A 13,898-nucleotide genomic window follows, 5' to 3' on the forward strand; every position below is an offset into this window, starting at 1 on the left:
GCTGTGGGCCAATCACAGCCTTCATTTCGTCTAGTTGTGCCAATCGGAGCTGGGCTTCTGTGATTGGCTTTTGGGGTTTCTGGCAAATCAGTGGATTTAACTCTACCCTGATAATGGCGACGACAATGTCAACCGAAACGTCAGTGATATATTCGCCTTGGACGCGGCTACAACCCAGATACCAAGCTACTTCAGACAATGGTCGCTAATTCCTGCGATCTTTATTTACATTTTACTGTTGCCCGAATATTTAAAATGGGATTTACGTGCGTATAATAGGATGGCAATCGGAGAGTTGTATGTACGTACTGTATAAATTGTTTTCTTATTCTTAATAATCGCGTAAATCAGGACGCGCGCATGATCTAGGTACATTGCTCGAGCCGTTCCTTCAGTCACACACGCTAAGTATTGGTACATCATATTAAAATGAGCAGTTCTTATGAGGAAGAAGATATGATCGTTATTCCGTGTGATGAGCTAACTAAACTTTCCCAAACACTAGGGGTTCATAATATACATTTAAAAGAGTACGAGCACAGTATATCTCTCAACTGTTTCCGATTTTTCTCCAGGATAAGAAAACGTTTTTCAGTATTTTATAATGTCAAGTGACACGTGTTTTGAGTTAGTACGAGAACTTCTATTACAATTACGGAACACATGAAGACCGTTAAGGGGTTGGCGCTTCAGTAGGTATTTGTGTAGCTATATTTAGGAGCAATGATCGGAAAATTTATTAGTAGGGATATTGATCATTTTCAGATCATTTTCACTAGGCACTAATTTACTTTTTTAAAGTAATCAACATTTTTAAATCAAAATTATTTAATAGTTTATCAAAAAATAAATCAAAAATTTAATGGCTTGTATTATAAAAGTACACTTTTTTTTACTGTACCAGCCTTCATAGCGTTGGAAAATAAACTAATTGTAAAGAATTCTGCTTAATCACTAGGCTCTAGAGAAATTTTTTTTTCCCTCACATGTAATGGAGGCATTCTTAAAGTGGTTTAAAGTAGATCTTCAACAAGTTTTCCAAAAAGGTTTAACTATACGACCAACCAGAACCAGAACTGAGTTTAAGTAAAGGATTTTCTCGCGTCATATAATTTTTCTTATGTTTTAGTTCTAGCGCTTTTCTACTAGCATTTCATGCGAAAAAAGACAATCTTGAGGGGTTGTTACATTTTGGTGCTCACGGTAAAACTTCAAATATTCCAAAATTGGAAAATTTCCTGAAGCCACTTTGTTCAAACACTGAATATACGCGTATTTTGCTACTCAAAAAGCTTTCTGCAAAAAAAAAAAAAAGTTGGGGACTGATGCAAATATTCTTTCGTCTCGTAATCTTAAGTTATCTAAAAAAAAAATCATATTCTTTGCCAGATTTTTGCATTGAAATAAAGTATTAAAATACTTTCTTACGTGGTTTGCTTCACAGTGTAAGTTAAAATTAAATGACACAAAATTTAAAAAAATTCGGAAATACAGTAATATCGCTTGACTGATTTTGGGAGGTCGCTGTTTGGGTTTATGCATCATGCACAGTGTGAAAGTCAATCCGACGAAACGTAATCGACTGTCCTTGTTTAATCTTTCTCGATTTCTCATCCACATACTGAAAAAAAAATATCCCTCATTCAATTCCTTGCTACGCATCCCTACATTTATTCGCTCTATTATTATTTTTTAATTCAAGACACCGGCTTGATTTAATTTCACGAAAGGAAAATAAGTTTTATTGCTTCATTACATTTTTTTTCCTGTTTGTTTTCACAAGTTTAATAAGTGGTTCGTGTTAATATCCACAGACTCGGACGGCGGGATAAAAGACTGCGGCTTTACCGACCGCCTCCGTGCGAAATGAAAAACGTGCCTGCGAAAAATGCAAATCCCCTCCTGCTTAACACAGTGCCAAATAACAAGTGTCTGATATTTTATCCACTTGAAAGAAAGTGGGTTGGTGGTAAAAAGAAATTTTGGTGAGTATTTCAGTGCTCGCTAGAGATGTGTAAACATTTGACCTCGGTAGCGAGCAAAATCACGTGTACTCATGTTGCAAATACACTTAAGTATACGAAACTCGGACACAAGATTTAATGTAAAACTCTTTGAAATAATGCTCTATGCGAATAATGTTTTAAGCTGCATTGCTTGACGCGATTCACATGTAGTTTCCTCACCCGCCACTATAATTGGTTGCAGTATCAGCTACGTTGACTGGAAATTATAAAAGCGAAAAAAGACTTGAAAACAAAATACTAAATCCCAAGAATTTTGACGTTATTTTCAACAAGGAATTTCATTAAATTACTACCAATCTTTATAAAATTCATTAAACTGTTACTACTCTAAATTTTTTCTTTGACTTTGTTAACTTTGATTCCCGCCATCCGCCACAGATGGCAGCACCGTGGTTACACATTTCCGTTCAATGTGCCTTCCGTCACATTCGCGAAATTATTTCTACCAAATGCCGTATACCGAGAGCTAAGATGTTACACTTCAAAAACAAACATAGTTGGCCTTCTATGCACAACACGTCTGCGTCTTTAAAAGTTACTTCGCCTCAAATATGGAAGACGAAAGTGCAAGGTGAAACGTAAGAAGTTGAAAGGTGGCTGAAACATGCGTTTTGGGTTTTATCCTGCTAAGTTAATAAAACTCGTATTTAAAGACGTCGTTGTTTAACTTTTTTTGTTTCTTTCGAAGCTAACCCGGCATTAGGTTATGGAAAGTCAAAAGATTACAACCGGCTCCAAACCACCTGGGAATGGGCTCATTGCTCATAAATATGAGACCTGCTGGCTGTTTGGCTGTCGTAATTCGCCATCCTCGCCGCATAAGGCAGACGTCTCAGCGACCACGGCTACCGAGAAATTATCTGTTTGTTGCCACTGACTCCGGTTTACTAAGACTATACCCAGAAAAAAAACCTATTTAGATTGATATTATGAAAAATGTCAGTCTCACGACCACTTTTTAATATATGCTATATTTAAATCAAATTTTAAAATAAATTCTCTACTCGTTAGGCGTTTTGCCAACGATGCACTTTTCTCATTGACTGTTTTTTTTTAAATTATATTCTTACTGCACAGTTATAAACTTTGGGAGCTGTTCAGACCACAAGTAGTAAACAAGCGCGGTTCCAGGCCAGGAGATGGAACGTAGATATCAAGGTAGGCGGGGCCACGCGACTAGCAGACCCCGCGTCGGCCATTTTCTTTTTTTATGGTACTTGTTTGTCTGGTATTTATGTGAAGTACAAGGACACTAACGGGAAAAACGAAAAAATATAATATCCACTAGCATCTAATTTCCAAATATTTTTCCGACCCCCTTGACAGTAGATTTCACCTCATGTTGTTCGAAAAACATACGCACCTAGTTTGATTTTAATTTTAATTTTAGATGGCATTATGATCTCTCACGGACGAACAAGAAGGAAGGTTTCGATAGGTCTCAAGGAGTTCGCTTTATATGTCGGTATTTCTCAGATTTAACTAACCCATATGTATTTTTTTTCCCCCTACCGATCATTAAATTCGTGCGCAGAAATTGCCGTAGTTATTTAAAAATTCGAAATGCATTGATACGTCGTTTTGTCAGTTATTTGGCAATGTAGAGCCACTTCATAGTCAGAATTATGTCAGTACCACCTACAAAGGGTTTGAAAAAACTTTTTTATTTTTCCGAATGATTTCGAGCGCTTTACGTCGAACGAATCGATTTCGAACGCGATCCTTTCAAGTCCTGGACTCTCGTTCCCTGTGTCCATTCATTATTTCCGCACGCGAAAGGAGAATAATGAAGGCCTCGGCACGCTCTGTCGCGCGATGTTGCCAGATTGCGCAGGTGTATCGCCGCTAATTGGATCTCGGAGCGGGGATGTGGCGCGAGTTTAGCTGAGCGCCGACCTCTGTCCCGCGATGCCCACAATAGCGCGTGGCCAAAGAGAGAGATAGTGCAACCCTGCCGGCTTTGCGAGTGGTCAACAGCGTGTCAAAAAAGAGTGTCAACTCTGTAGCGATGTAAAAATTCGAGGAAGAACAGTTAAAAAAAAGAAAAAAAGAAATCATTACTTTTCCTGTTCTGTGTGGCTTGGTCAGAGGAAATAAAACCAGAATCCAAATTTACTGATTGGCATTTTCCGTACAGTTAGTTCGTGCTCTTCTGTACCCCTGTTTCTAGACGCTTTTTTTTTTGTCAGGATACATCAGCGATTACTGAAAGATGGAGAAAGTGTACAATAGCAAATTGGTTTAGTACAGTACAGTATTGTTGGGAAAAAAATAGTTCCTGTATTTTTTTCTACTTAGTGTTGTTACTTTTCTAAGATTGTTGGAGCTCCCCCCCCCCCCCCCTTTTCCCCCAGATTTTTTAAAATGGAAATTAGTAAACTTCTCTAGCATACGGTGTCCTCAGAACTGGAAACGTGTATGCTGGAATAATTTCTCCTGCTGTTCCTTATGTGAGGAATATTATCTCAATAAATTATATAACATAGTAGTATTAAAATGAGGTCACTTGCATTTATAATAGCAGTAAGATAGAGAAGGTTCTAAAGTTGAGACCTAGTTATGTTTTCAACCATTTAATATAATTTTCTTAGATTCGGCGGCACACTATACCTTGATATACCATTTTTCAAATAGTATAAAACGAATTCGCTACCCGCGTCTGTTGGTGCGCTCACTTCTTCTGAACTGCACAGTGGAATTTGATGCGGTTTTCACTATAATTTAGATAATTACTTTCGGGAGGTCCATTTTTATAAAACTTCATATAAAAATTAAATATATAAGAGAAATATCTATGTTTTGTAACTAAGTTGTAAAAAAAAGACCCTTTCAGGGCGCTTACATAGGGCTTACGCTTACACAGGACTGATAGGGGACACACCACAACGCAGAAATACCACAACGCCGAACGTACAATAACGCCGAAAACCATAACGCCGAAATGCCAAATTGACCACAACGCCGACAGCTAGATAACTGCTGTGTACCACAACGCCGAAATACATTAACCCCGTAAAATGTCATTGCAGGACTGCCACAAAGGTTAGGTTAGGTAAGGTTAGCACACAAATTCATTCAGTTGTTTTTCATTTTTCTCCTGTGCCCCCCCCCCCCCCCGCAGCATCATTTTTCGGCGTTACTGTATTTCGGCGTTGTGGTACACAGCAGTTTTCTAGCTGTCGGCGTTGCGGTCAATTTGGCATTCGGCGTTATTGTACGTTCGGCGTTGTGGTAACGACCCGGACTGATTCATACCGGACGCTTGAGAGAACTTGATACTTATAAGCATGGGCGAAAATTTGTTGGATTCTCAAGGGGGGGGGGGCTGTGGGATAGCGTTCATCATTCCCATTTCACAGTTATACGACCACAGAGATCTCGATGGAAGGTATACCATGGTCATCGGAGATCTCATGGAAGGTATACCATCGTCATCGGAGATCTCGATGGAAGGTATACCATCGTCATCGGGGATCTCGATGGAAGGTATACCATCGTCATCGGAGATCTCATGGAAGGTATACCAACGTCATCGGAGATCTCGATGGAAGGTATACCATCGTCATCGGAGATCTCGATGGAAGGTATACCATCGTCATCGGAGATCTCGATGGAAGGTATACCATCGTCATCGGGGATCTCGATGGAAGGTATACCATCGTCATCGGAGATCTCATGGAAGGTATACCATCGTCATCGGAGATCTCGATCGAAGGTATACCATCGTCATCGAAGATCTCATGGAAGGTATACCATCATCATCGGAGATCTCGATGGAAGGTATACCATCGTCATTGGTGATCTCGATGGAAGGTATACCATCGTCATCGGAGATCTCGATGGAAGCCGCGTCGACGTCCTCGGAAATCCTGCGCTAGAGGAGACATCAGCAGGCGCTGTTCCAGCGGCCGGGAGAGACTTTAAACTCCGGCAGTGTCTTCAGCCGAGGAGACTTCAACGGTTACAGTGACGGTAACTTCGGTGAATCCGTCAGCGACGACCACTGGAGGTATATAGCGACGTCTTACGAGCATCGATGCGCCTCTGTGTTGATTACTTTACCAGAGCATCTGATGTTCGCGGGCATGGAAGATGCGGATGCCCCTGAACAGCGCACAAAAGAACACTGCATCAGCGCTCCAAATGTAACAAACTATCTGGTTTCCGTGATAACTTGAAAACTACGTGATTAAATATGTAAGGGGCCAGCTACGAGCAGGCAAGAACCAGATTGTGAATTCTGTGACAACGTCGTAAGCTTGAAGCTTCGTGAGTGTGAAACACGCAATTGAAATAATATCTCTAAACGTGTGCAACAGGTGTTGTAGCCAGATTATACACTACGGAAATGTTGAAAAGGCATGTTAGGTTTTGCAAAGGTTCTGATTATTCGCTCATCAGGAACAAACTGTATCTTCTGTGGGAAGACATTTGCACACATGAAAAATGCTAGGCATCATGAAATATATAACTGTCCTGTTAACGAAACAGAGAACTCTCAGCTGTGTGACATATGCGGTGATCAACTGTCATATGGAACTGCCCTGAAAAGACACCTCGAGTACTTTAAATGACTTGCTTAACATTCCAGGAGAATTTATGAATTCGTTATATGTGAATTACTTTCATGCTGCTAGTCCCTATAGAAGAATGATAAGTTTTGGTGGGTTTTTTTTACCTCTGCAGGAATTTTACCGAAGGCCCTAAGTTCATGACGTAATTGATTTTTATTTACATATTTTTTCATATTTTATAATTGTTTTAATTAATTTTTTGGTCTTTTACGTAAAAAATTGATTCATGGTGTCAAATTACGCTCAAGGTGTCAAATATCAGATATCACGAAAGTTACCACAGAGGCTTGAATTTAATAATTTTAATGTTTTTTTTTTTGAAATTTAAGTATTTTTGAAGACAGTTTCGCCTGCCATTTTATTTTAGGAAAAATGAGGGAAATTTTTTCTTCGAAGTGGGTAAATTTTTTAATGTTTTAAGGATTTTTGAGTAGTTTTTAAGGAATTTTGTGAAACTTTTGCAGCTGTGACGTTACACATCCAAGATGGCGGACCATCACCAAGTTACATCAACTTTGAACTGGCCGCCGGAACCCTATTTACAAACTACTCACTGAGTTTATGACTCAGTGGTTTGGAGTTTCTAAGACTCTGTGTGCACAAACTTGCAACTATGAAAACATTCTGCGTTACATTAAGTCCGCAGATTTCACACTATCCTGTCTAATAAAAAGTCATTTTATGTTTGTGAAATGCCGCAACCACTTCGATTTTCATTTTGCGCATATTTTTTTTTTTTATTTAATGTTGTTACGAGGAAACTCCAAGCTTGGAAAATGGCCAGACGCGATTATTGGATTATTATCGGTCTAACACTTGTGAGTTCGATTCGAAGCTGCGGTCGTAACTGCGTTAGAGACAAGTTAGTTATATCGTGGCCATCCGAAGACGTCGAAATGAATTATCAGGTAACGAAATTACCTTGCGCGGCTCTCTGATGCGCTGATTAAAGCAGTTTCTTTCAATCAGTCCAAAAATAATTCATGTTTTTTTTTTATTACTTGACAGTATCTTAGAGAAAATGTATACGCATATATATTGGATGATAAATTCGCAGTCTCGCCTTAAGCTGTTGCGGTTAAGAGTGTTCTAGAGACCCATCTGTTGTGAGACACACACTATTGGTGTTTCTCAACTCACTGACCTAACATACGGTGATGACATTATTTTATCGCACAAGTCATAATCTGTTTACATTAAACTATCAATTTTTGAAGGCAAAGTCTCTCAATGATTATTTTTCAATGGATTAAAAACATTTATACCAGAATTATTTTCAGATAACAGTTAAATAACTATCCAAAAATGCGTGAAATTAAAAAAAATTCATATTTTCCAAAACAAAAAAAAAATAAAACTACTATAAATATGTTTGGTTCCAACAATGAATTTAAACAGTCTACAGATTTGTAAGTTTCACGTAAGACCTAATTTTGTTGAAGTTTTGTTTTGTTAGCTTTGCGCTCGAACCAGTGGTCCTGAACATTATGAAACGTGTTTTTTTTGGCCTTAGAATCGCAGTAACGTTTTTTACGTTAAGGGTGCAAGTCCAAATTAGATTCCACCAGGAATTTCGTGGCGTGCGGCAAGTATTCATATTACTTAACACCGTTTCGCCTGGCTAAATAATTATAAATTGCTAATACTGATGAATAGATTTAAAAAATTAATTTATTAATATTTTTTCGTTTGAATTTTAAATTTTCAAGACAAACAACTAACATCTAAGTAACTCTTCGTTAAAATGTAAATTACGAAATACATTTATTTACGTCTGATAATTAGATACCTAAACATTATCTAACATCTGCTTGTGTGTACGAAATGATTTAACTCAAAAAATGTTGAAATTAATATGAAATTAAAACAAAATATATATAGGCCTCAGTATTTATTTAGTGAAAATTTTATTGGTATATCTCAAACAGAAACAGAAAAAAATAATGATATGTAAAAACCAAAATTTAATTAAATTTAACATTACATCATGGAATTATACCTCCAATAGACATTATGATTTTAAATTAGTTTGGGGGTAGCTAGGAAGCTTGTTTTTGTATAGTGATTCCATAAAATATTTTCTTCCTTGCTGTTGAAAGTAAATCAGCAATGTTAGTTAAAGGGAAGTTTTAATGTAACTTTATCTTTAATATAGGTATATTAAAACAAAAAGTTTTTCTGTAACGATTCGTCATAATTACAGGAATTTTGGAATTGTTTATCAATTAAACTTATGTAATATTTTATGTTCGGAATCTATTTTGTTTCGTTTAATATAAGTATCAATGATGGTTAGAGGTAGTTTAAATTTGTCAGGTCCTTCTCTATGGTAGTTTTATGTTAATTGCAGGGGTATGTCTTTGGAAAAATATTGTATCAATGAGAGTATGAAAAATATAAAAGAAGAAGAATTGACTTATGTGTATTAAGTAAAACCGAAATATGTATGAAAACAGAATTATGTAACGCGTTATTCTAAAAGAAAACAAACATTGTTTCAAGCAGGCTCATAAAGAAAAGTTTTAAATAATTTTTACTTTATTGTGACCACAAGTGTTTAAGTTTTAACTCACTATTAGCGCCAGCAAATTTATTTTAAAAAAATTGTGAGCTAATCTTTCAGTACTCGCCAGAGAAGTGTAACATCTAACCTTGGTAACGAGAAAATTCATATGTTCTCACGGAGCAAATAAACTCGGGCACTAAATTTAATTAAGAATTTTTTAAAGTAATAACGAGCTGATAAATGTATAGGCAAATTGTATTTTCAACTACATTTCTTGACGTGAACCACGCGTAGTTTCCTCACCCTCCACTAGAATTTGTGGCCGGAGAAGCTACTTCCAATATTGAATAATTTTATTACCAGACCGAAATTTTAAACTATATAACGAAAAAGCTCCGATTAAAGCGAAAAGTCTTGAATAAAATTAATCCCGTCTTCGGCACTGTTTTACGACAAGGGATTTTTATTAAAATACTGGCCATCTTGTTAAAATTCACTGAGCAGTTAGTACTATAAAAATTTCCCTTTGGATTTGTGAACTTTTGTTCCCGACATCCGCCACAGATTTCTGCACCGTGGTTGTTACACATTTCCGTTCCATACGACTTCTGTTCCGATCACGAAATTACTCCTACCAAATGCCGTATACGGAGAGCTAAGATGTTACACATTAAAAATTACAAAATATCAGTGTATGTGTGTATGTATTACGTTGCTGTGTGAGAGTTCACGTGTATGTATTATGTTTCTGTGTGATAACTCACGTGTATGTATTACGTTGCTGTGTGAGAACCCACCTTGCCTACGGTAACTATTGTAGGCCCATTTTCCAGCTTGTTAGTGTCAATAGTAATGTAATTTTTTTTTTAATCCACGTGTTCAAACTAATTTTTTTTCTTTTTTTTTCTTACAAAATTCTACCTCCTCCCCGCCCCCCCCCTCCTTTTCACTCAAAAATTTCCTGTATCGGCCCTGGCAAGCCTAAAACTAAAACTCTACGCACTACGTCGTAAAACGGAAACAGCCGAAAGCAGGATTTGCCGTTAATAATTCAAGCTGCGCTACCAGCAAAACCCAAGCGGTTACGATAGGCCTTTTCGAGCGTTCAAGTTGAACTCACAAGGCGGCGAATCCCCAAGAGTACGAAAGAAAATAAGTTTTTAGATGGCGAAACACAGGCTTGAACACCACCATATTTTTTTTTTTTTTTTTTTTTTTACGATCGAGTCACTAAATTCACAGTTAGCTTTCCTATTTTATTTTTTTCAGAGACAGAGTAATGGGTTATTTATTTTTTCGTTGATATAATTGGTTTTACTTTTCAGTGATCATTGCTTAATTCTTTCAATTGTTGAGTAGAAAACTTATGAAGGGTTTTTCATTGAATAGGTTACACATGAGACAGTGCCGGAGTAGAATTAGGTTAACCTTTATAGCTTACTAACGGCTTATTATCGTGTGAATTTTAAATAATAGCATGGTTTGGAATTTCTGAACCATTTTCTTAAGTTCAGAATATCATTTTGAAACATTTAAATATTCAACAGTAGGACACGTTATTTTTTGAATCAATAGATCGTTGTTCGCTGCAGAAATCTTAAGAGATATTTGAAAACGAAAGTCATAAAAAAGAGACATAAAGGTACATTTTCGCACATATGTTTTATTAAAGATTGGTATTTCGTCTATACGATATTCATCGAAAAAAATATATTTTCTGCAACAACTTAAGATCAACAGATAGTGATATTTTAACAATTCAAACTATTCCTAGAGACGGATATATTTTTTTCAATATCAGTGATTCAAGTATGCGGAAAAAATTAAACTTTCTACTAAAAATATTTGTTGGAGTGGGAGCTATGCTTGAAATAAAATGTTTGATTATGTTCATTAAACATTATTTACATTTAAAACACCTTATAAATTTATTACTACTTCCATTTTTAACACGTTTTCATTAATTTCAGAACTGGATGACAATGTGATATTAAGACGGTTTCTTGTCTGTCTGTTTGTCTGTTTGTTTGTTTGTTTGTTTGTTTGTCTGAATGGTACATGTTCGTTTGATTTGGTTTAGCGATGCCCTCAGATTCGTGGTGTTAGCCTACGGGTAGAACAGCGCGGTGTTGCGGAATGCATAACGCAGCACTACCAGGCGGTGCCTACGTCACTGACTGCTCCAGTCAAGATGTTTAAAATCGATTGCAAAATTTCACATGCACACACAAGAGCATAAAGCATAAAATAATAATTTAATAAAAATAATTTAATACGACACGATTTAAAGCGGTCTAAATAGTATAAAATTATTTCTCCTAGCCCCATACAGATTTATAACCCCATACAGATTCCTAACCTTATTACAGATTGCCCTGAAAATTTGTGATTTTGAATTTTCCATAGTTATGAAAATACTTGCAAGATTTTAGACGATTGAAGGTGAGGTGTGTGTAATCCTTAATCCCTACTTTTATTATAAATACAGAAGTGTGTTTGTTGGTTTGTCCTTATTTCACGCAGGCACGGAGCAACAGATCGTCATGATTTTGGGCACAGAGATAGTTAATGGGCCGGAGAGGAACGTAGGCTACTTTTTATCCCGGAAAAATGCACGTCTCCTGCGGGATATATCGGGAGAGTAATTTTGTAAAAAATAGATAAAATCTTAGACGTAGTTAAAGCGTCTGCAAACAAGATAATTCGGGAACCATACCTAGCAGTCTGTTAATGCAGATAGTTGATGCATAGCTCTGTCAGTAGTAAGCGTTTTATACTCTTTTAATAAGGTATATATTTTTTAATAGATCAGATCTCAAGCGTGAGCTGGCACGCCTGTAAAAAAAATTAATTAGAGGACCATACAAACTAGTCCGGTTATGTGGATAGCCGATGCCTAGCTCTGTCAGGGTAAGCATCCTACCCCATTTTAATCAAATTAAATTTTTTGATCTTAAATATAAAAATGAATGTGTGTTCAACATCAATTTGGTTCTTTTTCAATGCGTTCGCGCATCGTTCATCCGTTTGAGTGGAAATTTTGCACATTTGACGTTCGAAACACGAGGAAGTTCACTGTCTAAAATATTTCAATAAACCACCCGCATCACATGTTACCACCCCTTAAAAAAAGAACTTCAATACTATTTGATGGAATTTTGCTCACTTTGCATTCAAAATAAGGGTAAAATTACTGAGTATAGATGATTTCTAAAAAAAAAAAAAACAGGTCACTTTCCAGAATAAATGAAAAAAACAAATCTATTTTCTCACCCCCTAAAACAGAATTTTCGTAAATTTTGTGGAAATTTCGTACACTTTTCGCTTAAATTAAGGGGGAAATTACTGAATTTAAATAAATAAGAAAAAAAGGGAATGTTTTAAAAAACCACCCCCACCCCTTTTCCAACACATTAAGGCAAAAATTTGGTTCTTCATGATGAAAATTTACACACATTACATTCACAATAAGAAGAAAATTAATTTTTATCTAATGATTTAGAAAAATACGTGTAAGTTCATTAGGTCCTCTTCCTACATGAGATTTTTAAAAACCACCCTATCCCCGTTTTATCCCTTAAAGCATAATGTTGGTACATATAAATAAAATTAAGCATATTTAATGTTAAAAACAAGGTTTAATTTAATGCTTTCTGATTAAAAATATCCACCTCTTCTTCCTGTCCACATGAGATTAACCACCCCGTACTTCTTCCCCATCCCTTAAAACACGATAGGTAGTTTCTTTATGAAATTTTGCACACTTGACGTTAAAAATATGAAGAACACTAGTATCTACATCTGAATTTAACACACAGTTAATTGAATACATGAATTTTTGAAACACTACTTTCCTCCTGTCCCCCTGTCTCCTTTCCCCATAGCCCTTTTCTACCCATTGAATTAGAATTTGCGCATCTCTCGATGAAATTTCCAATTTAAATTCAAATTAAGAAGACAATTACTGTATACATTCGATTTTTTTTTTTAAAAAATCCTCTTCACCTTGTGTTCAGCCCGGGCAACGCCGGGTACATCGGCTAGTGCGTAATAGTAAAGAGTTTAGGGAGTAGCTGTCTTTGAGAAAACTCGCACAATAGTTCATATAATTTGCAGGGCAATTAACATTTTTTTAGTGACTTAGGTGAACTGTTCATGCATCAATCATCTATTACATGTGACCCATTTTTTACGTTTACAATCTTACAAGAACATATTTTCAGAGCTCTTAAAAATTCACAATCACAAATTTTCAGGACAATCTCTTATGGGGTTACAAATCTGTATGGGGCTAGGAGAAATTTATTTTGTACATTTTAGTCCGTTTTACAAACGTGGGGTAGAATTTATTTTATTTTATTTTTATTTTCCTTAATCTTTGTGCATAACCATGTGAAGTTTGAAAAATTAACAATAGCATACTTTATATTTCATTTTTAATTCTTCAGAAAACGTTCCCTTTCTTTTTTCCCCCTCAGATTACAATCGGGCAAAGATTGACTAAACTGTCAATTTCAAGAAAAAAACCTGTTATTGTTATTGTTAGTGTTTCCTTTGTATGAAATACCTCGGTTACTTTTAACTAGCTGTGATCGGGGATGACAAAGAATATTTGACATTTGCTAAGTAAAAATAAATTGTTGGGAAAATAAACGTTTATAAAAAACGTAAATTATCATAATTTTTATACTTTTCTTTTTTATATATATTTACGATTTATATACAAACATAAATTGGTTCTGTATTTTATAACTTGGGATGTCAATTTTTCGCACCTGAAATGTACCATGT

The 13,898-nt window shown here is 36.0% G+C and overlaps 1 protein-coding gene across 1 annotated transcript in view; it reads left to right on the top strand.

The window, feature by feature from the left end:
- LOC134539682 (DNA ligase 3) overlaps nucleotides 1-13,898 on the top strand; it is a 454,246-nt gene that overhangs the window by 136,708 nt on the left and 303,640 nt on the right. The window lies entirely within an intron of this gene.

The sequence above is a fragment of the Bacillus rossius genome, chromosome 15, assembly GCF_032445375.1.
Source record: "Bacillus rossius redtenbacheri isolate Brsri chromosome 15, Brsri_v3, whole genome shotgun sequence".
Classification (NCBI taxonomy): Eukaryota; Metazoa; Arthropoda; class Insecta; order Phasmatodea; family Bacillidae; genus Bacillus; species Bacillus rossius.